This window comes from Oncorhynchus mykiss, chromosome 1 (assembly GCF_057628025.1).
Source record: "Oncorhynchus mykiss isolate SJ-2025 chromosome 1, ASM5762802v1, whole genome shotgun sequence".
Lineage (NCBI taxonomy): Eukaryota > Metazoa > Chordata > Actinopteri > Salmoniformes > Salmonidae > Oncorhynchus > Oncorhynchus mykiss.
The window spans coordinates 38,112,052-38,138,474 of NC_143022.1; the positions used below are offsets into that span (position 1 = coordinate 38,112,052).

At 41.7% G+C, this 26,423-nt stretch overlaps 1 long non-coding RNA gene and 1 pseudogene across 2 annotated transcripts; both read left to right on the top strand.

The window, feature by feature from the left end:
* Positions 1-720: 720 nt before the first annotated feature.
* On the top strand, positions 721-2,538 carry LOC110522265 (achaete-scute homolog 1b pseudogene; annotated as a pseudogene). Its single transcript, XR_016494878.1, has one exon. The product of XR_016494878.1 is annotated as an achaete-scute homolog 1b pseudogene (transcript).
* A 21,815-nt stretch (positions 2,539-24,353) lies between these two features.
* On the top strand, positions 24,354-25,894 carry LOC149985488 (uncharacterized). Its single transcript, XR_016494879.1, has 2 exons — positions 24,354-25,048; positions 25,143-25,894. It is a non-coding gene; the product is annotated as an uncharacterized LOC149985488 (long non-coding RNA).
* The last annotated feature ends 529 nt before the right edge of the window (positions 25,895-26,423 follow it).

Below are 26,423 nucleotides of genomic sequence, written 5' to 3' on the forward strand. Positions count from 1 at the left end.
TCCATATTGGCGAATATACGTTTTACGAATGACAATTGAGGCTTGCATTTGAGTGTTGGAATGGCACAGAATCCAACCGATCGTCAGCTGCCGATATTGCCAGGCAGTAGATGCTTGAATCTCTATGCAGACAATGTGCACCTGTAGCGCACTCGTTGTGCGGTCATTGGGCACGGCAGACATACCCACAACTCATATTACCTTAAATGAATCGTGTTTCTATGCAAGGTCTATAATTCTACACAGAGACACGCTTGCCTTTTTATTTTCCTCTTAATGGCTGTAGCCTGGATACCGGAGAGAGCGTCCTTGGTATTTGGGATTTTAAAGAGCGAGAGAAGAAGGATGGAAGGGGAGAGACTGATAATTTGAAGACGTGCCAGGGGTACATTGTCAAATTCAAAAGGCATTTAAAGCACCAAACCATTCACTTTTTTCATTCTCTCCTATTTTTTTCTTTCTCTCTGTCTTGCTTTCCTTTTGCCCGGTTGCAGGCCGTTTGAATCCACCACTGGGCTTTCAAGTTGGAGACATTGGAATGTAAATGAGCCCAGCGCGTGCTCCTGGCGCAGTGAAAGCTCGGGATTGTTTATTGAGCTCCTGGAGCCACGCGCCTGGCTCGCGGAGTAGGCTAGCAGAAGAATCACACAGCGGGGCGGGGCCTCGCGGGGAAGCGTGCATCTCCAAAGGGGTGGGGTGTGGGGCGCGTGTTGAAAAGAGGAGTGCTGCCAAAGTTTGGGTCAGATCGGCTCGTGGAGTAAGCAAGCGCGGTCAAGAAAGACTTGGACACCAAAAAGCCACAGCGCTTCAGCTATAGCCACACGGTCCCCACGCGAAGGACACGAGAGCAGTGCACTGTCAACCTCTGTCTATATTTTCTTCTTCTCTGTCAGTGAGGGTGCGCTGTTGCAAATCCCATCTGTCAGTAGGTCTGTCTCACCACCGACCAAGATGGAGACTACCACCATCACCACCACGCAACTGGCGCAGAACGCATGCCCATTTGTACTGACGGAGAGACGCACCACTATCACCCTGCACGCTCCAGCCCAGGAGTGCGCACTCCCCAATGACACCACTGCAGCCGGCTACCAAAGCAAGACCACCGTGCTGAAAAGACAGCGCTCCAGCTCCCCGGAGCTCCTGCGCTGCAAGCGGCGGCTCAGCTTTAACGGACTCGGGTACTCCATCCCTCAGCAACTCCCTGTTGCCGTGGCTCGGCGAAACGAGCGCGAGAGGAACCGAGTCAAGCAGGTCAACATGGGCTTTCAGACGCTGCGTCAGCACGTGCCCAACGGGGCAGCCAACAAGAAGATGAGCAAAGTGGAGACGCTGCGGTCCGCCGTGGAGTATATTCGAGCTCTGCAGCAGCTACTAGACGAGCATGATGCTGTGTCAGCCGCCTTCCAGTGCGGGGTGCCTTCCCCTACCATCTCCAACAGCTACTCCGCCGAGCCAGAGTCACCCCACTCCACCTGTTCCTCCGACGAGGGGAGCTATGAGCCCCTGAGCTCTGAGGAGCAGGAGCTGCTGGACTTTACCACCTGGTTCGACAGATACTGAGACACCGGTAGCCTAATTGTCGTTACCATCCCACAGCACCTGTGTATAGGCAGGGCACCTGTGTATAGACAGGGGTTTCTTCTAACAGAAGTGACTCGAAGTTGAAAATAATGTCAAGTTATTCGATTCACTCTGCAAGGCGAGGCACCCGTGAACACTCTCTTGGCACCAACTTGCTCTCTCTCTCCCCTCACCAGGCAGCGTTTGCAGGTGGAAAGCAATAAGAAAGAGGAAAGTAAAGCAGAGTTACCGTTGCTATGCTACAAGAGAGGAGGGAGTACAACGAACGGCCCTTTGGTTCCCCTCGGAACAACAGGGGCAGATACTGTGTGCGCTCACGCATGGACAAAGCGTCGAATGACTGCAGGGTGATGCTTGGAATTATTTATTTATTGATGACTTTGAATAAGTGCATTAATAAATGAAACAGCAGCGGTGCAGTCCGCACAGTAGCCAAGAAGAGGTACACGGTTGTGGCTCAAGGACTTTGCTGTTGACACCAGTTTCAGATAAGGGCAAGACTCCTTCAACTGACTGCATCTGATGGGGAGATTGTATCGAAGATGACCCGCGACCTGAAATGAACTTTGTGGGTGTACATTGTCTGAAATTGAAATTCTTATTTTTAAATATAAAGACGTATTTTTTGTTAATTGAGATAAATGCAAATGTTCTGCAACCCCGAACACTGCCACTTTGCTGACAGTGAGAGCTCACGAGATGTGATAAGTATGACTGGACAACTGGACAATTGAATTGGCACATATGTCTGTGTCATGCGATTGGTCACAATATATTAGACATCCTCCCGTTAAAGATTGAAGGGTTTTACGTGGGATGGAGACCTTTATCAATGTATGCACTTGCTCTCAGTTTTTCCTAGCCTCCTAAAGTGTACATATGCGATTTTAAACAGATATATTTTGTGTAAACAGTTTTTTTTCTATGAATAAAGATATCTCTATTTATATTAAATTATATGATGTTGTTGCATTATTATGTGGACACAGTTTTGAATTTATTTTCTCAGCCTTGTCAAATAGTAGGTAGAGGCCTGACAGGCATACTCACAAATAATAGGCTATATGATTTGGTTCTTATGTAGACACTTGAATCATATTTACAAATATATCTGATGGTCTTCACTGAGCAAACAGAGACTTCTTCCAAGGTTCTATTCAAAGGCCAAGTCTGACCATTTACCAAGCTGTTTTGGCACACAAGGGAGAACTGCGCAGCTGTGTGAACACTCAATAACCATTTAAAGACGTGCACCATGCCTTGCGCGTGGTCTGTATAAAGAACGGGGAGATTAATATTAGGTTTCATGCACTGCATTGTTTCTTTTTCATTCGCTTTCTCTCCTCTCAATAACACGGAGGGCCTGGAGCGGAGGGTGGGAGGGAAGGCGATATAGAATATATATACTATATCGCCTCAGTATATATATAGATATAGATGGAGGGAGAGGTATATACTATTTACTTTCTTCAAAGGGGTAGTCACTTTCTTCAGTGGAAGGTAGGGTAGGCGGGCGTGCGGGCGATAGAGAGAGAGAGAGAGAGATGGAGGGAGGGAGAGGTATTCACTTTCTTCAAAGGGCTAGGCCCCATAGTTACTTTGAAATATGGCTCAGCGAAAGTCAGGAAGACAATGCAGCGGGTCAAAAATTATTATTGGCCGATTGAGAACAGTCTAAATAAAACCTTGGTTTGTAGACTACTTTTATCCCCGACTGTGTTTTTCAGGGCGCACACAACCCAATCAAAAAGCCCATCTCCTGCGAAATGGAGAGCACAACACCCCATTGTGCGCACTATTGTGTCTGCCTTTGCGACTCATTATGCGTAATATGAGGGAGCCTCCATTGTAAATAAACATCGATGCCAGAATCTACGAGGCAGAAAGAGAAATAACTCGTTTAATTTCACCGGGTGTAGGCTACTTTATCTCTCTTTGGAATCATAATAAAACCCAACTGTAAGAGCTGGGATCGAGGCTGATATAATATGCAAGGCCAATATGTTTTGCATCATTTGGGTTGAATTCTAAAACATGCTGACTCAGGATTTACAAAACGGATACCAACATTTTGATAAGCAATGGAATGAGTCTACACTCTTAGAATAACAGCATCTGGATGCTTCATACATGGCACCCCTTAAGGCTCTATATGGAACTGAACCCCATATAGAACCCTATATGCAACCCAAGGGTTCTATATGGAAACAATTTTGAAGAAAAACCCCTGGGCCTCTGTTCAAAGAACCCTACAAAGGGGTTCTACACTGAACGAAAATATAAATGCAACATAAATGCAACAATCTTAAAGGTTTTACTGAGTTACAGTTCAGTCAAATGTTTCGGGTAGCCTTCCACAAGCTTCCCACAATAAGTTGGGTGAATTTTGGCCCATTCCTCCTGACAGAGCTGGTGCAACTGAATCAGATTTGTAGGCCTCCTTGCTCACACACGCTTTTTCAGTTCTGCCCACAAAATTTCTATGGGATTGAGGTCATGGCTTTGTGATGGCCACTCCAATACTTTGACTTTGTTGTCCTTAAGCCATATTGCCAAAACTTTGGAAGTATGCTTGGGGTCATTGTCCATATGGAAGACCCATTTGCGACCAAGCTTTAACTTCCTGACTGATGTCTTGAGATGTTGCTTCACTATATCCACATAATTGTCCTGCCTCATGATGCCATCTATATTGTGAAGTGCACCAGTCCCTCCTGCAGCAAAGCACCCCCACAACATGATGCTGTCACCCCCTATTTTTGTTTCATCAGACCAGAGGACATTTCTCCAAAAAGTACGATCTTTGTCCCCATGTGCAGTTGCAAACCATAGTCTGGCTTTTTTATGGCGGTTTTGGAGCAGTGGCTTCTTCCTTGCTGAGTGGCCTTTCATCTTATGTTGATATAGGACTCGTTTCGGCTTGTCACCAAAAAGACTCAAACTTTTACAGATGCACAATCGAGAGCATCGTGTCTGGCTGTATCACCGCCTGGTACGGAAACTGCTCCGCCCATAACCATAAGGCTCTCCAGAGGGTAGTGAGGTCTGCACAACGTATCACCGGGGGCAAACTACATGCCCTCCAGGACACCTACACCACCCGATGTCACAGGAAGGCCAAAAAGATCATCAAGGACAACAACAACCCGAGCCACTGCCTGTTCACCACGCTATCATCCAGAAGGCAAGGTCAGTACAGGTGCATCAAAGCGGGGACAGAGAGACTGAAAAATAGCTTCTATCTCAAGGCCATCAGACTGTTAAACAGTCATCACTAACATTGAGTGGCTGCTGCCAACATACTGACTCAACTCTAGCCACTTTAATAATGGAAAAATTGGTGTAATACAGTGCCTTGCGAAAGTATTCGGCCCCCTTGAACTTTGCGAACTTTTGCCACATTTCAGGCTTCAAACATAAGATATAAAACTGTATTTTTTTGTGAAGAATCAACAACAAGTGGGACACAATCATGAAGTGGAACGACATTTATTGGATATTTCAAACTTTTTTAACAAATCAAAAACTGAAAAATTGGGCGTGCAAAATTATTCAGCCCCCTTAAGTTAATACTTTGTAGCGCCACCTTTTGCTGCGATTACAGCTGTAAGTCGCTTGGGGTATGTCCCTATCAGTTTTGCACATCGAGAGACTGACATTTTTTCCCATTCCTCCTTGCAAAACAGCTCGAGCTCAGTGAGGTTGGATGGAGAGCATTTGTGAACAGCAGTTTTCAGATCTTTCCACAGATTCTCGATTGGATTCAGGTCTGGACTTTGACTTGGCCATTCTAACACCTGGATATGTTTATTTTTGAACCATTCCATTGTAGATTTTGCTTTATGTTTTGGATCATTGTCTTGTTGGAAGACAAATCTCCGTCCCAGTCTCAGGTCTTTTGCAGACTCCATCAGGTTTTCTTCCAGAATGGTCCTGTATTTGGCTCCATCCATCTTCCCATCAATTTTAACCATCTTCCCTGTCCCTGCTGAAGAAAAGCAGGCCCAAACCATGATGCTGCCACCACCATGTTTGACAGTGGGGATGGTGTGTTCAGCTGTGTTGCTTTTACGCCAAACATAACGTTTTGCATTGTTGCCAAAAAGTTCAATTTTGGTTTCATCTGACCAGAGCACCTTCTTCCACATGTTTGGTGTGTCTCCCAGGTGGCTTGTGGCAAACTTTAAACGACACTTTTTATGGATATCTTTAAGAAATTGCTTTCTTCTTGCCACTCTTCCATAAAGGCCAGATTTGTGCAATATACGATTGTTGTCCTATGGACAGAGTCTCCCACCTCAGCTGTAGATCTCTGCAGTTCATCCAGAGTGATCATGGGCCTCTTGGCTGCATCTCTGATCAGTCTTCTCCTTGTATGAGCTGAAAGTTTAGAGGGACGGCCAGGTCTTGGTAGATTTGCAGTGGTCTGATACTTCTTCCATTTCAATATTATCGCTTGCACAGTGCTCCTTGGGATGTTTAAAGCGTGGGAAATATTTTTGTATCCAAATCCGGCTTTAAACTTCTTCACAACAGTATCTCGGACCTGCCTGGTGTGTTCCTTGTTCTTCATGATGCTCTCTGCGCTTTTAACGGACCTCTGAGACTATCACAGTGCAGGTGCATTTATACGGAGACTTGATTACACACAAGTGGATTGTATTTATCATCATTAGTCATTTAGGTCAACATTGGATCACTCACTGAGATCCTCACTGAACTTCTGGAGAGAGTTTGCTGCACTGAAAGTAAAGGGGCTGAATAATTTTGCACGCCCAATTTTTCAGTTTTTGATTTGTTAAAAAAGTTTGAAATATCCAATAAATGTTGTTCCACTTCATGATTGTGTCCCACTTGTTGTTGATTCTTCACAAAAAAATACAGTTTTATATCTTTATGTTTGAAGCCTGAAATGTGGCAAAAGGTCGCAAAGTTCAAGGGGGCCGAATACTTTCGCAAGGCACTGTAAATGTATCACTTGCCACTTTATATAATATTTACTTACATACCTTACATTACTCATCTCATATGTATATACTGTACTCTATACCATCTACTGCATCTTGACATCTTGATGTAATAAATGTATCACTAGCCACTTTAAACAATGCCACGTTATATAATGTTTACATACCCTACATTACTCATCTCAAATGTATATACTGTACTCTATACCATCTACTGCATCTTGCCTATGCCGTTCGGCCATCTTGACTATGCCGTTCTGTAGATGTCAAGCAAAGAGGCACTGAGTTTGAAGGTTGACCTTGAAATACATTCACAGGTACACCTCCAATTGACTCAAGTGATGTCAATTAGCCTATCAGAAGATTCTAAAGCAATGACATCATTTTCTGTAATTTTCCAAGCTGTTTAAAGGCACAGTCAACTTAGTGTATGTAAACTTCTGACCCACTGGAATTGTGATACAGTGAATTATAAGTGAAATAATCTGTCTGCAAATAATTGTTGGAAAAAGTACTTGTGTCATGCACAAAGTAGATGTCCTAAGCGACTTGGCAAAACTATAGTTTGTTAACAAGAAATGTGTGGAGTGGTTAAAAATGAGTTTTAATGACTCCAACCTAAGTGTATGTAAACTTCTGACTTCAACTGTATATCTCACATACTCCAGTATCCCTGCACATTGTACATTTTACCCTGTATACTCCTCTCTTTTTTCTTTTTTCTTATTTCTTGTGTTTTCTTTATTATACAGTATACAGTGTATTCGGAAAGAATTCAGACCCCTTGACTTTCTCCACATTTTGTTACATTACAGCCTCATTCTAAATTGGATTAACTAAATCAATTTCCTCATCAATCTACACGCAAAACCCCATAGTGACAAAGCGCAAAAACAGATTATTTTGAAATATTTGCAAATGTAAAAAAAAATCAACATAAAAATGATTATTATTTACATAGGTATTCAGACCCTTTGCTATGAGACTCACAATTGAGTTCAGATGCATCCTGTTTCCATTGATCATCCTTCAGATGTTTCTGCAACATGATTGGATTCCACCTGTGGTAAATTCAATTGATTGGACATGATTTGGAAAGGCACACACCTGTCTATATCAGGTCCAACAGTTGACAGTGCATGTCAGAGCAAAAACCAAGCCATGAGGTCGAAGGAACTGTTTGTAGAGCTTCGAGGCAGGATTGTGTCGAGGAACAGATCTAGGGAGGTGACCAAGAACCTGATGGTCACTCTGACAGAAGTCCATTTCCTCTGTGGAGACGGGAGAACATTCCAGAAGGACAATCATCTCTGCAGCACTCCACCAATCAGGCTGTTATGGTAGAGTGGCCAGACGGAAGCCACTCCTCAGTGAATCGCACATGACAGCCTGCTTGGAATTTGCCAAAGGGCACCTAAAGGACTTTCAGACTATGAGAAACAAGATTCTCTGGTCTGATGATACCAAGATTGAACTCTTTGTCATGAATGCCAAGCGTCATGTCTGGAGGAAACCTGGCACCATCCCTACGGGGATGGCAACATCATACTGTGAGGATGTTTTTCAGCGGCAGGGACTGGCAAACTAGTTAGGATCGAGGGAAAGATGAACGGAGCAAAGTACAGAGAGATACTTGATGAATACCTGCTCCTGAGCGCTCAGGAATTTCAGACTGGGCGAAGGTTCACCTTCCAACAGGACATTGACCCTAAGCACACAGCCAAGACAACGCAGGAGTGGATTCGGGACAAGTCTCTGAATGTCTTTGAGTGGCCCAACCAGAGTCTGGACTTGAACCCAATCGAACATCTCTGGAGAGACCTGAAAATAGCTGTCCGGCTACACCCCCCCCATCCAATCTGACAGAGCTTGAGAGTATCTACAGAGAAGAATGGGAGAAACTCTCATAAATACAGGTGTGCCAAGCTTGTAACGTCATACCCAAGAAGACTTGAGGCTGTAATCACTGGCAAAGGTGCTTCAACAAAGTACTGAGTAAAGGGTCTGAATACTTATTTAAATGTGATATTTCAGTTTTAATACATTTGCAAGCATTTCTTAAAACCTGTTTTTGCTTTGTCATTATGTGGTATTGTTTATTTTAAATCCATTTTTGAATAAGGCTGTAAAGTAACAAAATGTGGAGAAAGTCAAGGGGTCTGAATATGCACTGTATATGCTTAACTTGTAAGCTGCAATAATAAATATCAAAATAGTATAAATAATAAAAAATAATACATCATTTGTTATTAGTTATACTATTTTGATAGTGATTACTGCAGTTGTGTAGCATTTGCAAATTAAGCATTTCTCTGTGCTTGTACATGTGATAATAAAACTTGAACACACACACACACACACACACACACACACACACACTTGATATGCTATGTTTAATGTATATTCTTGTCATACGACACGCAATAACAAATATAATTTCCTTGAGTAGGTCTGATTTCCTTATAAGACAGCCATGATATTTACTCGAAGGCCATGAAAGGGGAGAGAAAAATATATAGATTTATTCATGTTATTTGAACGGTGGGGTGATTTTCACACTCACAGTAACCACATTTCCATCCACAGATTTTATGTTATTAAAGTCATGTAACATTTTCTTTTACAACAGCTATGATGGAAACAGGAAGTTGCGGTACAATTTTATAAGTGCTGACAAATAAGCAAGAAGCAGGGAGCAAGATGGCGGATCACCTCAAGATAAAAACGCAATATTCAATATCGGTAAGTTAGACTAATTATTAGCACTTCACAAATTGATGGGTAATAACCTTCAATCTGGATAACAAAACAAAACAAATCATAAGGCTAGAAAAATATATTGACTAAAAGTACAAAAACAAGCAACTCCCAAACATAATGGAGAGTAAAAAAGGAGAACCAATCCCGAAAAGAAATGTGACTCTTCAATGGACACAGACGATTTAAGCTTTTCACCACCGGGAATGGAAAGGGTGGACACCGAGCTGTTAAAATCAATAAATGACAAACTGGGCGTACTCAAATTAGTCAGTAAGGATATAAAGGAGTTGAAGGCAAGCCTCGAGATGAGCTGCGACATTGGAAAAATAAACAAACAAGCTAAAAGATATAGTCAATAAGATTGAAACCGAAGTTAATGAACTTAAAAAGGAAAACATCTTTCTGAGAGAAGCCTTACTTGACATACAGACTAGATCCATGAGAGAGAATCTGGTACTTACAGGTATCCAAGAGAAAGAAGGAGAAGTTCCTGAATCTGTAGTTAGAGAGTTCTTCCTTAAGCCGCTTCAGATCCCACGCGACGCTGTCGAACAAAATCCAACAGAGAGGACGGAGATATGAGAACCCAATCGTTGCCAAATTTGCTTTCTTTAAAGATAAAACAATGATTAAAACCCTGGGTAAAAGACTTGTTGACACGAACGTAGGCATGAATGATCAGTTCCTGAAGGAAATTGCAGAACGGCACAAAGTTCTGTACCCAATCCTCAAGGAGAATATATTAAAGGGAAGTGTGTAGCTCTCGTAGTCGATAAACTATACATTGACAACCAAATGTTCCGAGACACAAAGACTACTCCATAACTATTCTGAAAATAACAAAGTTCTCCTACAGGAGTCGAATCATGGAACACCCAATGCTAGCCATGGTAGGGATTGTAATAAAAAAATATATAGAAAAGCAATAAGATACAACAATTGTTAAAGAAATATACTACTACTACACCATACCATTCTAGACAGGGAATGTTGGAAACTCATTTGTATTAGATGATCCATTTATAGTATTTCATAATCTGATAAAACAGCATTTAGAAGAAAGGATAATTAGCAAAATAATACATCTTCAAATATAACAAACTGGAACACAGAAGTACTCAATCAACGTGGTTGAGATACAACACAGCAAACAGAGGACAGAGAAGACACAGTATGTGGTTATGTGCAGATGTATTGTGATGGAAAGTGGGGTGTGTGTTTTTGTGTTCGGAAAAGTGTGTAGTTAAGTGAGTGAAAAAGCTCAGGGGTTGCAAATCCCAGAGCCCCTGTGTTTGTGAGCAGGGGTTGTGAGAGAGAGCTCCAATTTTGTGCAGATATGGGATATACATTTTAAAATTAATTATGAATGTAGTTTATTTATTTACTGTCCTATCATGATGGAACGGTCCCCAATCCTATACCTTAGACACCTACCTGAGTTTCCCATACACTAAGGTGAAGTCCTTATCTGTTTTATGGGCCTACTGTAAGTAGCCTGTACGCAGCCAAATCAGAAAGATGAATGTGGTCAGAGACCTTCTAAAGCAGTACAGCCCTCTCAAGTTCCTGAGCCTGCCTGGCAGGGTTGGTCCTACAAAGCCAAAGCCCCCTGCTGGGAGAGCATAATATACAAGGAAATTCTCAAAGCTGCTAATGAGAACCTTGACAACCTTTTACCTAGCCGGTGGGGATTCCGGTGGGGTGCCCCCACCCAGACAGTAGCAGTGCTGGCAAAACTAGCTGCAGTAACCCATGGGGAGGGGGTCACACTCAGACATTCAGAGAGGGGGCATATTATTGTGACCCTGGTGGCACAAAATCATCAATGGTCTGACTGCACAGAGATGCTTGGGAATATGGTCACAACGGGGGACCAGCGTGTGTGTGTTTCAGGGGAAGGGTGGTGTTTCTGATCTCCATCACCTAGGACTTGACATTGGTTCATCAAATTTCCCCATTTTTGTCAATAGTTGCTCAATATTGCATGCCTTCTCATACAGCTGCAACTGTATATGCATTTGTAAATAAAGTCCTTTTTTGAGTTGGGCTCTGGAATGGAACAACTGTTGAGCATCTGTGTATATGGTTGTTTGTGGGAGAAAGGGGTTGAGTGTGTATGAATGTTTATGTGTGTGTGTATGTATCCCACAAGTGTTGCTAGGGAGTGAAGATAGTTAGGGACAATATAGGATGAATCACAATTGTTTGCTAAAATAATAATTGCTTGCCAAAATGTCACTTTTGTAATGGCAATCCTGGTAAGAGGTAACAATCCTTTGCATGACCTTCCTATATTATTACAAATATGAATAGTTAATTATGGATATTAAGAAAAACAGAAATTGTTATTTATATATACATAATGCAAATCGAGGTGAGAGTGAGTTCTGCGGGTGGCACTGTGAGCTCTTTTCAAAGGGTGGGTCCCGATCTCTCGGGGGTCCTGGAATCTGGGGGGACAGTGATGGTCTGCCGGTCACTGGGATGACAAGCCAACTTGGGTTGGGGAGGGGTTTTAGCGGGTGAAATAGTTGGGATCAATTGGAGGTTTACTTAGGAGCAATGCAAATATCATGGTATAGCCACAGTTGAAGTCGGAAGTTTACATACACTTAGGTTGGAGTCGTTAAAACTATTTTTTTTTTTTTCAACCACTCCACAAATTTCTTGTTAACAAACTATTGTTTTGGCAAGTCGGTTAGGACATCTACTTTGTGCATGACAAGTTATTTTTCCAACAATTGCTTACAGACAGATTATTTTGCTTATAATTCATTGTATGACAATTCCAGTGGGTCAGAAGTTTACATACACTAAGATGATTGTGCCTTTAAACAGCTTGGAAATTCCAGAAAATTATGTCATGGCTTTAGAAGCTTCTGATAGGCTAATTTATATATTTTAAGTCAATTGAAGTTGTACCTGTGGATATGTTGTTTCAAGGCCGACCTTCAAACTCTTTCTGCTTGACATCATGGGAAAATCAAAAGAAATCATCCAAGGCCTCAGACAAAAAATTGTAGACCTCCACAAGTCTGGTTCATCCTTGGGAGCAATTTCCAAATGCCTGAAGGTACCAGGTTCATCTGTACAAACAATAGTACGCAACTATAAACACCATGGGACCACGCAGCCGTCATACCGCTCAGGAAGGAGACGCGTTCTGTCTCCTAGAGATGAACATACTGTGGTGTGAAAAGTGATCCCAGAACAAAATCAATCCCAGAACAACAGCAAAGGACCTTGTGAAGATGCTGGAGGAAACAGGTACAAACGTATCTATATCCACAGTAAAAACGAGTCCTATATCGACAACCTGAAAGGCCACTCAGCAAGGAAGAAGTCACTGCTCCAAAACCGCCATAAAAAAATCCAGACTATGGTTTGCAACTGCACATGGGAACAAAGATCATACTTTTTGGAGAAATGTCCTCTGGTCCGATGAAACAAAAATAGAACTGTTTGGCCATAATGACCATCGTTAGGAAAAAGCGTGAGGCTTGCAAGCCGAAGAACACCATCCCAACCGTGAAGCACAGGGGTGGCAGCATCCTGTTGTGGGGGTGCTTTGCTGAAGGAGGGACTGGTGCACTTCACAAAATAGATGGCATCATGATGCGGGAAAATTATGTGGATATATTGAAGCAACATCTCAAGACATCAGTCAGGAAGTTAAAACTTGGTCGCAAATGGGTCTTCCAAATGGACAATGACCACAAGTATACTTCCAATGTTGTCGAAAAATGGCCAATGGACAACAAAGTCAAGGTATTGGAGTTGTCACGATCGTCGTAATGAGCGGACCAAGGCGCAGCATGATTGAAGTTCCACATCTTTATTACAGTGAAACTTTAAACAAAAACAATAAACCAATAACGAAACGTGAAACTAGTGGTGCACATGCACAAACACAAAACAATATCCCACAAACACAGGTGGGACAAATGGCTTCCTAAATATGATCTCCGATTTGAGACAACGATTACCAGCTGCCTCTAATTGGGAACCATACAAAACACCAACATAGAAATATTTAGCTAGAACACCCCCATAGTCACACCCTGACCTACTACACCATAGAGAACCAAGGGCTCTCTATGGTCAGGGCGTGACAGCGGGCACCGGCGCAGAGGAAGACTCCTGCCCTGGAGCGGGACTGGACACCGTACCTGGACTGGGCTCCGGCGCAGAGGAAGGCTCCGGCCTTGGAGCTGGACTGGACACCGTGCCTGGACTGGGCTCCGGCGCAGAGGAAGGCTCCGGCCTTGGAGCTGGACTGGACACCGTGCCTGGACTGGGCACTGGCGCAGAGGAAGGCTCTGGCTTTGGAAGTACCAGGCTGGGGAGACGCACTACAGGGAGAGGTCTGGTGCATGGAGCCGGCACAGGTGGCACCGGACCGGTGACACGCACTTCAGGGCGAGTGCGGGGAGCTGGCACAGGACGTACCGGCCTGGGGAGATGCACTGGAGGCCTGGTGTGTGGAGTCGGCACAGGTGGCACAGGACTGGTGACACACACTTCAGGAAGGGTGCGGAGAGCTGCCCCCCCCAAAAAAAAAATCTTGAGGTTTCTGTGGCCGCGGTCCCCGGCGCTGTCGCTGTCCTTCCACCTTCCTTGGTGCCTCCTTCCAAGGAAGGGTCTCACAACCTCCCATAATTTCTTCCCAGGTCCAAAACTCCTTTACCTCCGGCACACGCTGCTTGGTCCTTGCTTGGTGGGATATTCTGTCACAATAAATTGTCGTAATGAGCGGACCAAGGCGCAGCGCGATTAAAGTTCCACATCTTTATTACGGTGAAACTTTAAACAAAAACAATAACGAAACGTGAAAGTAGTGGTGCACATGCACAAACACAAAACAATATGCCACGAACACAAGTGCAACAATTACCAGCTACCTCTAATTGGGAACCATACAAAACACCAACATAGAAATATTGAACACCCCCTAGTCACACCCTGACCTACTACACTATAGAGAACCAATGTTCAGGGAGTGACAGGAGTGGCCATCACAAAGCCCTGACCTCACACCTATAGAAAATATGTGGGCAGAACTGATAAAGCTTGTGCGAGCAAGGAGGCCTACAAACCTGACTCAGTTACACCAGCTCTGTCAGGAGGAATGGGCCAAAATCCACCCAACTTATTGTGGGAAGCTTGTGGAAGGCTACCCAAAACATTTGACCCAAGTTAAACAATTTAAAGGCAATGGTACCAAATACTAATTGAGTGTATGTAAACTTCTGACCCACTGGGAATGTGATGAAAAAAATTAATCTGAAATAAATAATTTTCTCTCCTATTATTCTGATATTTCACATTCTTAAAATAAAGTGGTCATCCTAACTGACCCAAGACAGGGAATTTTTTACTGGGATTAAATGTCAGGAAATGTGAAAAACTGAGTTTAAATGTATTTGGCTAAGGTGTATGTAAACTTCCGACTTCAACTGTACATGGACACTCAATCACCATGGTACTTTTTAATGGTGAGTTTACAAACATATATTATGATAAATAGATTTGGAACTTGCATTTCATTATGGTAAATGGTGAAACAAGTATAGCCAGTTATAATTTTAATAGCTTAGAAAATAATAAGGAAAGACGATCAGTATTTACCTGGCTAAAAGATAAGGAATATAATACTGTATCTATTGTTTACAAGAAATTCATTCAAGAATTTTAGATGAAGTTGTGTGGAAAAAGGACTGGGGAGGCTAAATATATTTATCCCGTGGCCAAAGAAATTCAAAAGGGGTGATGATATTAATTAACAGAAATTTTGATACGAATTTGCAAATTGTTCAATCTTGTTTTCATCAGACCAGATAATCTTGTTTCTCATGGTCAACTGTGGGACCTTATCTAGAAAGGTGTGTGACTTTCCAAATCATGTCCAATCAGTTGAATTTACCACAGGTGGACTCCAATCAAGTTGTTGAAACATCTCAAGGATGATCAATGGAAACAAGATGCACCTGAGCTCAATTTCGAGTCTCATAACAAAGTGTCTGAATACTTGTAACGGCCGTTGGTGGAAGAAGAGGAGGACCAAAGTGCAGCGTGGTAGATGGATTATTTTGAATATGTTATTGTACCATAAACAGATATGGATCATTAATCTATACGGTCCAAATAATGATGATCCAAGCTTCTTTGAAGATATATATAGTAATTTATCAACCAAACAAGCAATAGAAGACAATTTTATCATGGTGGGATATTTTAATATGGTTTTAAATACCCCTATGACCATAAAGGAAATCACTCTACAAACTATCATCCTCATGCACTTAAAGAAATCATCATTTTCATGGATATATTGTAATTAGTGGATATATGGCGGCTCAATCAAACTAGTTGTCTTGATTACTTTCTTATATCATTCTAGGTAGGGATTATGTTCACAAATCTGATTGACCTTTAGCCATGTCTTCATGCATTTTGTGAAAGTGTGATATGTGGTGCAGTTATGTGTGTCTGATGGCAGTGTATTCCAGACATGGGAAGCTCTCACAGAGAAAGCAGATTGACTCAAGGTGCTTTTCCTTAAGGGAACTTTACAGTCACCTCTCATGGCAGACCTTGTGGATCTGCTGCCATATGTTTGGGTTTTCTGTTTAACAAAGTACTGAGTGGAGGGGGAGCCAGGCCATTTAGGATCTTGAATACAAGACATGCGTCGGTGTATTGCTCAAGATTTACCCAACTCAGGAGCTCATGCTTTCTGAGGATGTAACAGTGATGATGGCTATTGGGCTTCCTATCAAGCACCTTGAGAGCTTGTTTGTAGAGAGACTGAACGGGTTTTAATGTTGAACAGCAAGCTTGGGCCCAACTAGTCAAGCAGTATGTTAAGTGGGGGAGTATCATAGATTTGAAGTACAGTTTTTCTACCTGTGTAGTCAAACAATTTTGTGTAAATCGGAAATTAGCTAGGTTGAATTTGGTTATTTGAATGAGCTTTTTCCACCTGCTTTTTAAAAGAGAGGTTGGAATCAAGTATGATGCCAAGGTACTTAAAATCAGATACCACCTGGAGCTTATCCCCTGACACATAGACATCTGTCTCAGTAGCACCTGTTGCCCTCTCTGTGAAGAACATGCAGACAGTTTTTTTCACATTGAGATGCACACACAACTCACTGAGACACTTTGTAACCTGGGCCATTACAGTAGTGAGTTCTTGTGCAGCTTGTTGTTTGCTCGTTGCATACACATATATCACTGCATCATCTGCATACATTTGAACTTCAGACCCAGTACAGACACAAGGCAGATCATTAATGTACAGGCTGAACAGGAGGGGCCCCAGTATTGACCCTTGGGGCATGCCCACATCATAGCTAAAAGTAGGCGACAGCTCATTGCTCTCTCTGACACACTGAGTTCTGCCTTCAAGGTATAATTTCATCCATCTCAAGGCATTGGGGGAAAAGTTTCGATATACTCAGAGGACCATTAGTAGCATGTTTTACCCACTCCTATATAAAGGATAGATTATCGGACACTCAACAAGAAGGTCTGATTTCATTATTAGTAAATCAGGATCCAAGTGGTAAATATAAAGATCCAGTCCATTTAAACACTTCAGTGTTGTGATGCAAAGATTCTAGCAAAATGCTTAGCGCATAGAACTAAAAAGGTATTTTTGGATATTATTCATCCTAATCAGACAGGTTTTTACAAGGATGATACATTGGAGATAATATAAGACAAGTACTGGAAACAATAGAACGCAATGAAAGATCTGGGAAATCAGGCCTGGTTTTCATAGCTGACTTTGAAAAGGCATTTGATAAAGTACGACTGGAGTTTATATATTTCAATTTTGGAGAATGTGTAGTAACCATAGGTGTAAAACAGTAAATAATGGCTACATCTCAGAAAGTTTTAAACTGTCAAGAGGAGTAAAACAAGGTTGTCCACTATCGGCATGTCTATTTATTATTGTCATTGAAATGTTAGCTGTTGAAATCAGACCAACATTAAATATTAAGGGATGAGAAATCCAGGGTTTAAAAACAAAGGTGTCATTGTACACTGATGATTCATGTTTTCTTTTAAATACACAATTTGAATCCCTCCACAGCCTCATAGAGGATCTAGATATTTTTTCTAACCTCTCTGGATTAAAACCAAGTTATGATAAGTGTTATTACGTATTGGTTCACTAAAAAAATACAGCTTTTAAATTACCGTGTAGTTTACCAATAAAATGGTCTGGCGGGGATGTGGACATATTGGGTATACATATCCCGAAAGAAAGAAATAATCTCACTCCAATACATTTTAATATAATAGAATATTAAGAAAATAGATAAGATCTTGCTGCCATGGACAGGAAAATACCTGTCTATTTGTGGAAAAGTCACCCTCTTTAGTCATATCACAGTTTACCTATGTGCTTATGGTTTTGCCTACACCTAGCGACCTGTTTTTAAATTACAGCTGAAGTCGGAAGTTTACATACACCTTAGCCAAATACATTTAAACTCAGTTTTTCACAATTCCTGACATTTAATCCTAGTAAAAATTCCCTGTCTTAGGTCAGTTAGGATCACCACTTTATTTTAAGAATGTAAATTGTTTAACTTGGGTCAAACATTTCGGGTAGCCTTCTATAAGCTTCCCACAATAAGTTGGGTGAATTTTCTGCCCATTCCTCCTGACAGAGCTGGTGTAACTGAGTCAGGTTTGTAGGCCTCCTTGCTCGCACACGCTTTTTCAGTTATGCCCACATATTTTCTATGGGATTGAGGTCAGGGCGTTGTGATGGCCACTCCAATACCTTGACTTTGTTGTCCTTAAGCCATTTTGCCACAACATTGGAAGTATGCTTGGGGTCATTGTCCATTTGGAAGACCCATTTACGACCAAGCTTTAACTTCCTGACTGATGTCTTGAGATGTTGCTTCAATATGTCCACATCATTTTCCTGCCTCATGATACCATCTATTTTGTGAATTGCATCATTCCCTCCTGCAGCAAATCACCCCCACAACATGATGCTGCCTCCCCCGTTCTTCACGGTTGGGATGGTGTTCTTCGGCTTGCAAGCTTCTCCCTTTTTTCCTCCAAACAGTTCTATTTTTGTTTCATCAGACCAGAGGACATTTCTCCAAAAAGTACGATCTTTGTGCAGTTGCAGTTGCAAACCGTAGTCTGGCTTTTTTATAGCGGTTTTGGAGTAGTGGTTTCTTCCTTGCTGAGTGGCCTTTCAGGTTATGTTGATATAGGACTCGTTTTACTGTGGAAATAGATTATTTTGTACCTGTTTCCTCCAGCATCTTCACAAGGTCCTTTGCTGTTGTTCTGGGATTGATTTGCACTTTTCACACAACAGTACATTAATCTCTAGGAGACAGAACGGGTCTCCTTCCTGAGAGGTATGACGGCTGCGTGGTCCCATGGTGTTTATAGTTGCGATTTATTGTTTGTACAGATGAACGTGGTACCTTCGGGCTTTTGGAAATTGCACCTAAGGATGAACCAGACTTGTGGAGGTCTACAATTGTTTTTCTGAGGTCTTGGATTTATTTTGGTTTTCCCATGATGTCAAGCAAAGAGGCACTAAGTTTGAAGGTAGGCTTTGAAATACATCCACAGGTACACCTCCAATTAACTCAAATGATGTCAATTAGCCTATCAGAAGCTTCTAAAGCCATGACATCATTTTATGGAATTTTCCAAACTGTTTAAAGGCACAGTCAACTTGTGGTATGTGAACTTCTGACTCACTGGAATTGTAATACAGTGAATTATAAGTGAAATAATCTGTCTGTAAACAATTGTTGGATACATTGCTTGTGTCATGCACAAAGTAGATGCACTAACTGACTTGCCAAAACTATAGTTTGTTAAAACCTCTTGAGTGTAGGGGGCAGTATTTTGATGTTTGGATGAAACACGTACCCAAATGAAACTGCCTATTTCTCAGTCCCAGAATGTAGAATATGCATATAATTGTCAGACTAGGATAGAAAACACTTGAAAGTTTCCAAAACTGTCAAAATATTGTCTGTGAGTATAACAGAACTGATATTGCAGGTGAAAACCTGAGGAAATCCAGCCAGGAAGTGCCTAAGAGAAATGAATCTCCCTGTTCCATTGCATGCCTATCCTCCATTTAAAGGGATATCAACCAGATTACTTTACCTATGGCTTCCACATGGTGTGAACAGTCTTTAGACATAGTTTCAGGCTTTTATTTTGAAAATGAGGGAGAAAGATCACATCGCGTCATTGTATGGCTGGGTGCCAGCAACGTTTTGCATGTGCCAACAGAGTGGAGCAGACATTTTCTCTCTCTCTCCTTTTGAAGAAGCTACAGTCCAGTTGAAATATTATCGATTATATATTGTAAAAACAACCTAAGGATTGATTATAAAAAACGTTTGACACGTTTCTACGAACTTTACGGATACTATTTAGAATTTTCGTCTGCCCCGTCGTGACCGCTCGAGCCTGTGGATTTCTGAACATAGTGCGCCAACCAAATGAAAGTATTTTGGATATAAAAATTATCTTCATGGGACCAAAGGAACATTTATTGTGTAACTGGGAGTCTTGTGAGTGCAAACATCCGAAGATCATCAAAGGTAAGCAATTCATTTTATTGCTTTTCTGACTTTCGTGACCAATCTACTTTGCTGCTAGCTGTTTGTAATGTTTTGTCTGCTGAGAGAGATGTCCTTACATAAACGCTTAGTATGCTTTCGCCAAAAAGCTTTTTTGAAATCTGACATGCCAGGTGGATTAACAACAAGCTAAGCTGTGTTTTGCTATATTGTACTTGTGATTTCATGAAAATTCAATATTTTTAGTAATTTAATTTGAATTTGGCGCTCTGCAATTCAGCGGATGTTGACAAAAATGATCCCCTAACCGGATGGGTGCATCAAGAAGTTTAACAAGAAATTTGTGGAGTGGTTGAAAAACGAGTTTTAATAACTCCAACCTAAGTTTATGTAAACTTCCGACTTCAACTGTATATATTTAAATATATGTATTTACACAAAAAAATACTTGTGGGATTGGAAATGATACAGACAATTACATTGATGGAAGCTACAATCTCTCCACAATGTTAAATCTGTCATAATTTGTGCGTTCGACATGGTGGGATCTTTTTTATCAGTAAAATGAATAATGCAAAAAATGGCTGTGGAAACGCCTTTATGCACAAATATTGATTTAATAGCCAATATATCGAAGTAAACTTGGAGTCACTCTCAATGATATGGAGTGTGGTCCTCAAACTACAACTCAGGAACCCATGCAGTTAGGCTATAAGTATAAGTTATAATCAACTTCACAGGCTGGCGACAGTGCACAGTGATGAATTTGATGCTCCTTCCAATAAATATTGAGGGTCTAATTTTTGTTAAATGATCGACACTTGACTGCCATTGGACAAATAAAAAAAATCTTGCTCAAATCCATAATATTCCCATCCTGTAGCCGAGACTAGATTACCCACACAGAGTACCCACACTGTATTTAAGCACTACTGCGGTGTAGTTAGCTTTATATGAAATATTCTGACTTTGCTCGTCAATACCTCTTCAAGGGAAAGTGCAATAATTTAGTCAATTATATATTCTGAATAATTTGATGATAGTGAAGAAGTTACACGCTTTGTTATTGCAATTATGTGTGTATTTTTGCTTTTAGGCAAAATAATTACTTAAAACTTTAATAGCTTCCACCCCCATATCACTTGAATGAATACAACCAAGTGTTATTGGTTCAGGTACTTTGTCTGTCTATGGCAACTACATTTGTATTTTTGACTTGGGCTATTTTAAACACCTTTTATTTCACTATATGTAAAAAAATATATACTTGGATAAAACTTCATTAGTTTCAACCCCATATGACTTTCATGAATACAACCACCTGCTATTGGTTCAGGGACGTTGTCTGTCCAATCTATAGAAATTACCTTGGCATTGTTTGACTTTGGTTAATTTCTGTAAATTTAAATGTATAAATGTACATAAAAAAATACTTCCTTAAAACTTAAAAAGCATCCACCCCATAGGACTTTCATGAAAACAATCAACTGCTATTGGTTTTTAGGGATCTTGACTTTACAATCTATCGCAATTAATTTTGTGTTTTTTTGAGTTTGGCGATTTTCTACTAATTTAATTTCATTATATGTCAAAAATACTTGATAAATATTTCAATAGCACCCACCCGATATGACTTCCATGAATATAACCAACTGTTGGTTCAGGAACCGCTTTCCTTCAATCCAGGATCCTAACTCAAGCCCAGTTTGTCTGGTCTGCATCAGCCCATGTAGCCACATCCCTTAACATGTGAAACCCAGTTCCAGAACCACCATTGACTAGCTGTCCTCTAGAACCTTCCCTCATGGCCAGTGCCTACAGATGCTATCCGACCTCTGTCAGAACCTTTAGCTGCCAGTGGGCCAGAACCATCTGAGGCTAGCAGACCTCAGCCAAGACCCTTTTCCAGTGGCCATAGAGCCCGTTTCCCCCTTCTTTTTTGGTGACTATTCAACTATGCAGCCCTCCTCCAGAACCACCATCAGATGCATTCCTGTGTTTGTGAAGTTTTTGTTATTTGCAACTTTTCCTTTTGTTTTCCCTTTGATGGGTTATACTGGAAGTAAGTTGTGTTCCTTTTACATTGCACCTTTCATTTAAGTGCGCTATGATTGTGTCACGACTCCTACCGAAGGTGGCCCCTCTTCCTGTTCGGGTGGCGCTCTGCGGTCGTCGTCACCGGCCTACTAGCTGCCACCGATCCCTTTTCCCTTTTCTGTTGTGTTTGTCTGATTAGTACACCTGTTTTTTGTTTTGTTTAGTTGGGCTATTTAAGCCGGTAGGTCCACCTGGGGCCTGTTGCACAAAAGTAGAATTAAGACATCCGGGATAAATGACTCAGCTGAGCTCAATGAAGCCAAAACATGTGCGTCCAGGCTTAATTGGTTGCACAAAGACCAAGCCAGGATGAGCAGACACGGATTCATTAAGCCAGGTGAAACCAATCCTGGATAGGTGCGCGCTCACGGCTCACTCAAATAGACCCCGCCACAGATCACAGATTAACTGATTTACCATGGCAACTAGAGCCGCGTACTTTTCCCCGTCGGAAGCACAAATCCTCATGGAGGCATACGAGGAGGTAAAAGATATAATTAAGAAGAAAGGCAACACCGCCACAGTGATAAAGCAAAGAGAAAAAGCGTGGCAAAGTATTGCAGACCGCCTGAATGCGTAAGTAGTGCACAATTACACACTCACCGCTCCGCTGAAACATCACAATTACAATTCAAATATTTAATTCACATCTCCAAAAATGCAGTTGTACTGTAATTATGAAACGGTTAATTTTTTTTATTGAAATGCACTGCAGATATGAGTGAAATTGTGTAAAGTAACTCCATCACACTGTATAAAGCTAATTTTTGATATTTTTACTGAAAACAAGACAAAAATAGCAAGTAATTTTTTGCAGTGTGACTCCATTAAGTGTGTGTGTGTGTGTGTGTGTGTGTGTGTAGATTAAACATGAACGGGCCAAAACGGACATGGCAGCAGGTCAAAATCAAATACAAGAACATTCTGCAGAATGGTATGGTCCCTGACTAATATTTAACAAAGCACAAGCATATATTGTACCCAGAAGGTGCCTGCTCACACATTGTCTGTACTGTTTTAGCAGTGAAAAAGAATACCCACAGACAAGGCACGGGTGGTGGGTCACCAAAGGCTGACCTTACCCCAGCAGAGGACATGGCCTTGGAGCTAAATAAAGGCAGGCCCGTCTTAGAGGGGATCCCTGGGGGGAAAGAGACGAGCATAGGTTCCTCCCAAGATGCCACCCGCTTCATTCAAGGTATGTCCTTCCATCTCTACATGGGATACAACCACATTCATATTGAATCAATTTGGACTGTCTGACTTTGGTTTACCTATTGCCTTGCAGTGTCTGGCAGCACTGTGTTCCTGTTAGAGCCACCAGCACAAGCACCAGACGATGCTGATCCAGTGAGTACTCCATCAAAGGCATACTGTAGGCCTGGCATGTCTTGTCTACTAGCTTCAATATGAATCCGATTAAATGTGATAGGGTGAAGGCCCCAGTGCAGCAGCAACAGCACATGATGGAGACGATGATGAGGAGGAGACCATCTCTCTGGATTCCAGAAGGCATGAGGTATCATGTTAAGACTGTGAAAGTACTATTTACTCTACAATGGTGAGGAGTCCTCATCAAAATCAAAAAATCTAATTTCTTTTACAGGACCCAGATGCTATACAGTGGGAAAACCAGCCTGGCAACATAGTGCGTATTAATAAAAGGACACCACATCCTGCCAAATTCCAGCTGCGCTAATTGTATTGTGTTCACAGAGCTCACAAGCTATCAGAAAGTTGTATGGCAACCACCTCCGGTGCCAAATAGAACTGGCAGACATAGACATTCAGTACAAGAAGAAAAAGATGGAAAATCTTGCACTGGAGTTCGAAATAAAAAAGAGGACAATTAGGAAACTGGACCTTGAAATAAAAAAACTTGAGAGGGAGGTGAGATATGCCTTCAATGTACACTGTATGCTAACTGTAACACAAATGTATTAATCATTATTTTTCTTTCCTCCCCCAGCTCCAAGAAGATGACACAGCTCAAAATAAAAATGAGGTATATTCTCGTAAAGTCAAGTGAGCCATGACATATGAGCTCTTATTGTGAGCACACAGGACGGTGGCATCTTTCTAAGGTTTTTTTTATTTTCCCAGCAATCAGTACAACCAAGTCATCGTTATAAGGCATCGCCCTCTTTTGCCCACCCCCCCAGCACCAGGTGTGGCCACTAGCCTATATGAAGGCCCAAAATTGTGTGTTCCTTTCTGCTCTGACAATGGCATGCCCATTCGTGCGAGATGCGGTGGATGAAGAAGCACTTGTGCTGAGGAGAGCCTTCAGGTGAGAAAGGGTCTTCAGGGACCGGTTGGACCCACTGGCCTTCCCTGATGACCATCTATATGAAAGATACAGGTTTTCTGCAGATGGCATCAGGTATCTATGCAGACTACTGGGTCCCAGGATTAAGCACCGCACTGCACGGAGCCATGCACTGAGTGTGGAGCAAATGGTTTGTGTGGCCTTGCGCTTTTTTGCTAGTGGAGCCTTCCTGTACTCAGTGGGGGATGCAGAACAGCTGAACAAGGCCACAATTTGCCGCACAATAAGGAGTGTGTGTCTGGCTATCAAAGCATTAGCAGATGTCTTCATCTCCTTCCCTGGCCACAGAAGACTCTGTGACATCAAAGAGGAGTTCTATAGGATTGCAGGTAAGAGGATCTACAAATTACAGGACAACTGTTAACACATAGTAGGATACTCATTACTTTGTGTGACAGGTTTCCCCAATGTCATTGGTGCAGTGGACTGCACACACATAAGGATAAAAGCCCCCTCAGGTGCCCATGAGGCCGATTTTGTGAATAGGAAATCCTTTCACAGCATTAATGTTCAGGTGAACATAACTTTTTGATATTGTCCATTGACGAACACTCTGCATTGCCAGTGATGTGCATTGATTGGTGTAATATTCCTCATCTTATGATTTCAGATGGTCTGCAATGCTGACTGTGTGATCAGCAATGTTGTGGCAAAATGGCCTGGCTCAGTCCATGACTCCAGAATCTTTCGGGCCTCTGAAATCTATCAGTGCCTATCACAAGGTAAGCCACACAACCCCTATTTATAACCATCATGGCTGTGTCAAGAATATCACTGTGTTTATGAGGTAGTAATGATGAGATTTTGTGTTGACAGGTGAATTCTCTGGTGTGTTGCTGGGAGACAGGGGGTATGGCTGCCAGCCTTTTCTCCTGACACCTTTCACAGACCCCCAGGAAGCACAGCAGGCCTACAACCATGCCCATGCCAGGACCAGGGCCAGAGTTGAAATGACCTTTGGCCTCCTGAAGGCACGCTTTCACTGCCTTCACAAATTAAGGGTCAGCCCTGTTAGGGCATGTGATATTACTGTGGCTTGTGCTGTCCTTCACAATGTGGCCTGCCTGAGGAAGGAGAGGGCCCCCAGAGTGCCACCAGCCATGGACTGGGACAATCCGGCAATCTTCCCTGATGACGACAGTGGTCGGCTGCTGAGGGACCAATATGTGTTGAATTATTTTAGTTAGTATGTGTGCTTTCAATTTTGGTTAAATATGTCCTGCGGTGGCAGAGGAATTTGGGTTTTTTTGGGTTCGTTTTTTGACGAATTTGGCCTCTTATGATGTTTGTGCGGTATACTGTGTGTAATACAAGGCTGCAGGGAGGCTACTGCATCCATTCATTTGTCTGTTCAGTTGATGTGTATGGATTTGTCCTGCATTTATTTTAGTGTGCAGACATGCAGGGTGTGTTATACACATTCAAAGGTCTGTATATGTATCATTTTGTATAATATGCTTAGATTCTGTGCTTTCCATCTTGTAGAGTCACTGTGACTTCAGTTTTGAAAGGAGCTGATGGTTTACCTGCTTTGTTTTGTCCTTATTCAATAAAGGAACATAATGTTACACATTGTGTTTTTATATTCATATGGAATGTGTATTTGTTTATATGACAGAGTACTAGGGCCACACTGAAGAAAAAGGATAAAGTCATAAATTTATGAGGCTGGTTCTTTCTGCAGAAAAGCTACATATTGTTTTTACAGTTTTGATACTTATGACAATGTGATACTTAATATTCTGGCACATCAGCATGTCTTTGTTTATGAAACCATACTGAAGTACAATTTCACGAAATGCCCCACATCTGTCATTTTAACAACTGTCCTCCTTTAAAACAACTGGTTACAATATTATGACTTGTGTTTTTTTCCCCTCTGTGGCCCTAATATTCTAGCATTTTATATATAGCCTTATAGTCTATGGGAAACTGTAAATTATCTAATGATAGCAACATCTAAAAATCATTTTTTATCCAAAATCATTGAAATTAATGATCACAAACGTTTAAATAACAGTGGGTCTAGTTATATGTGATAACAATGTATAGTGAGCAGTGAAATAACTATTGGTTTCCATTTGTGGTGACTGCTGA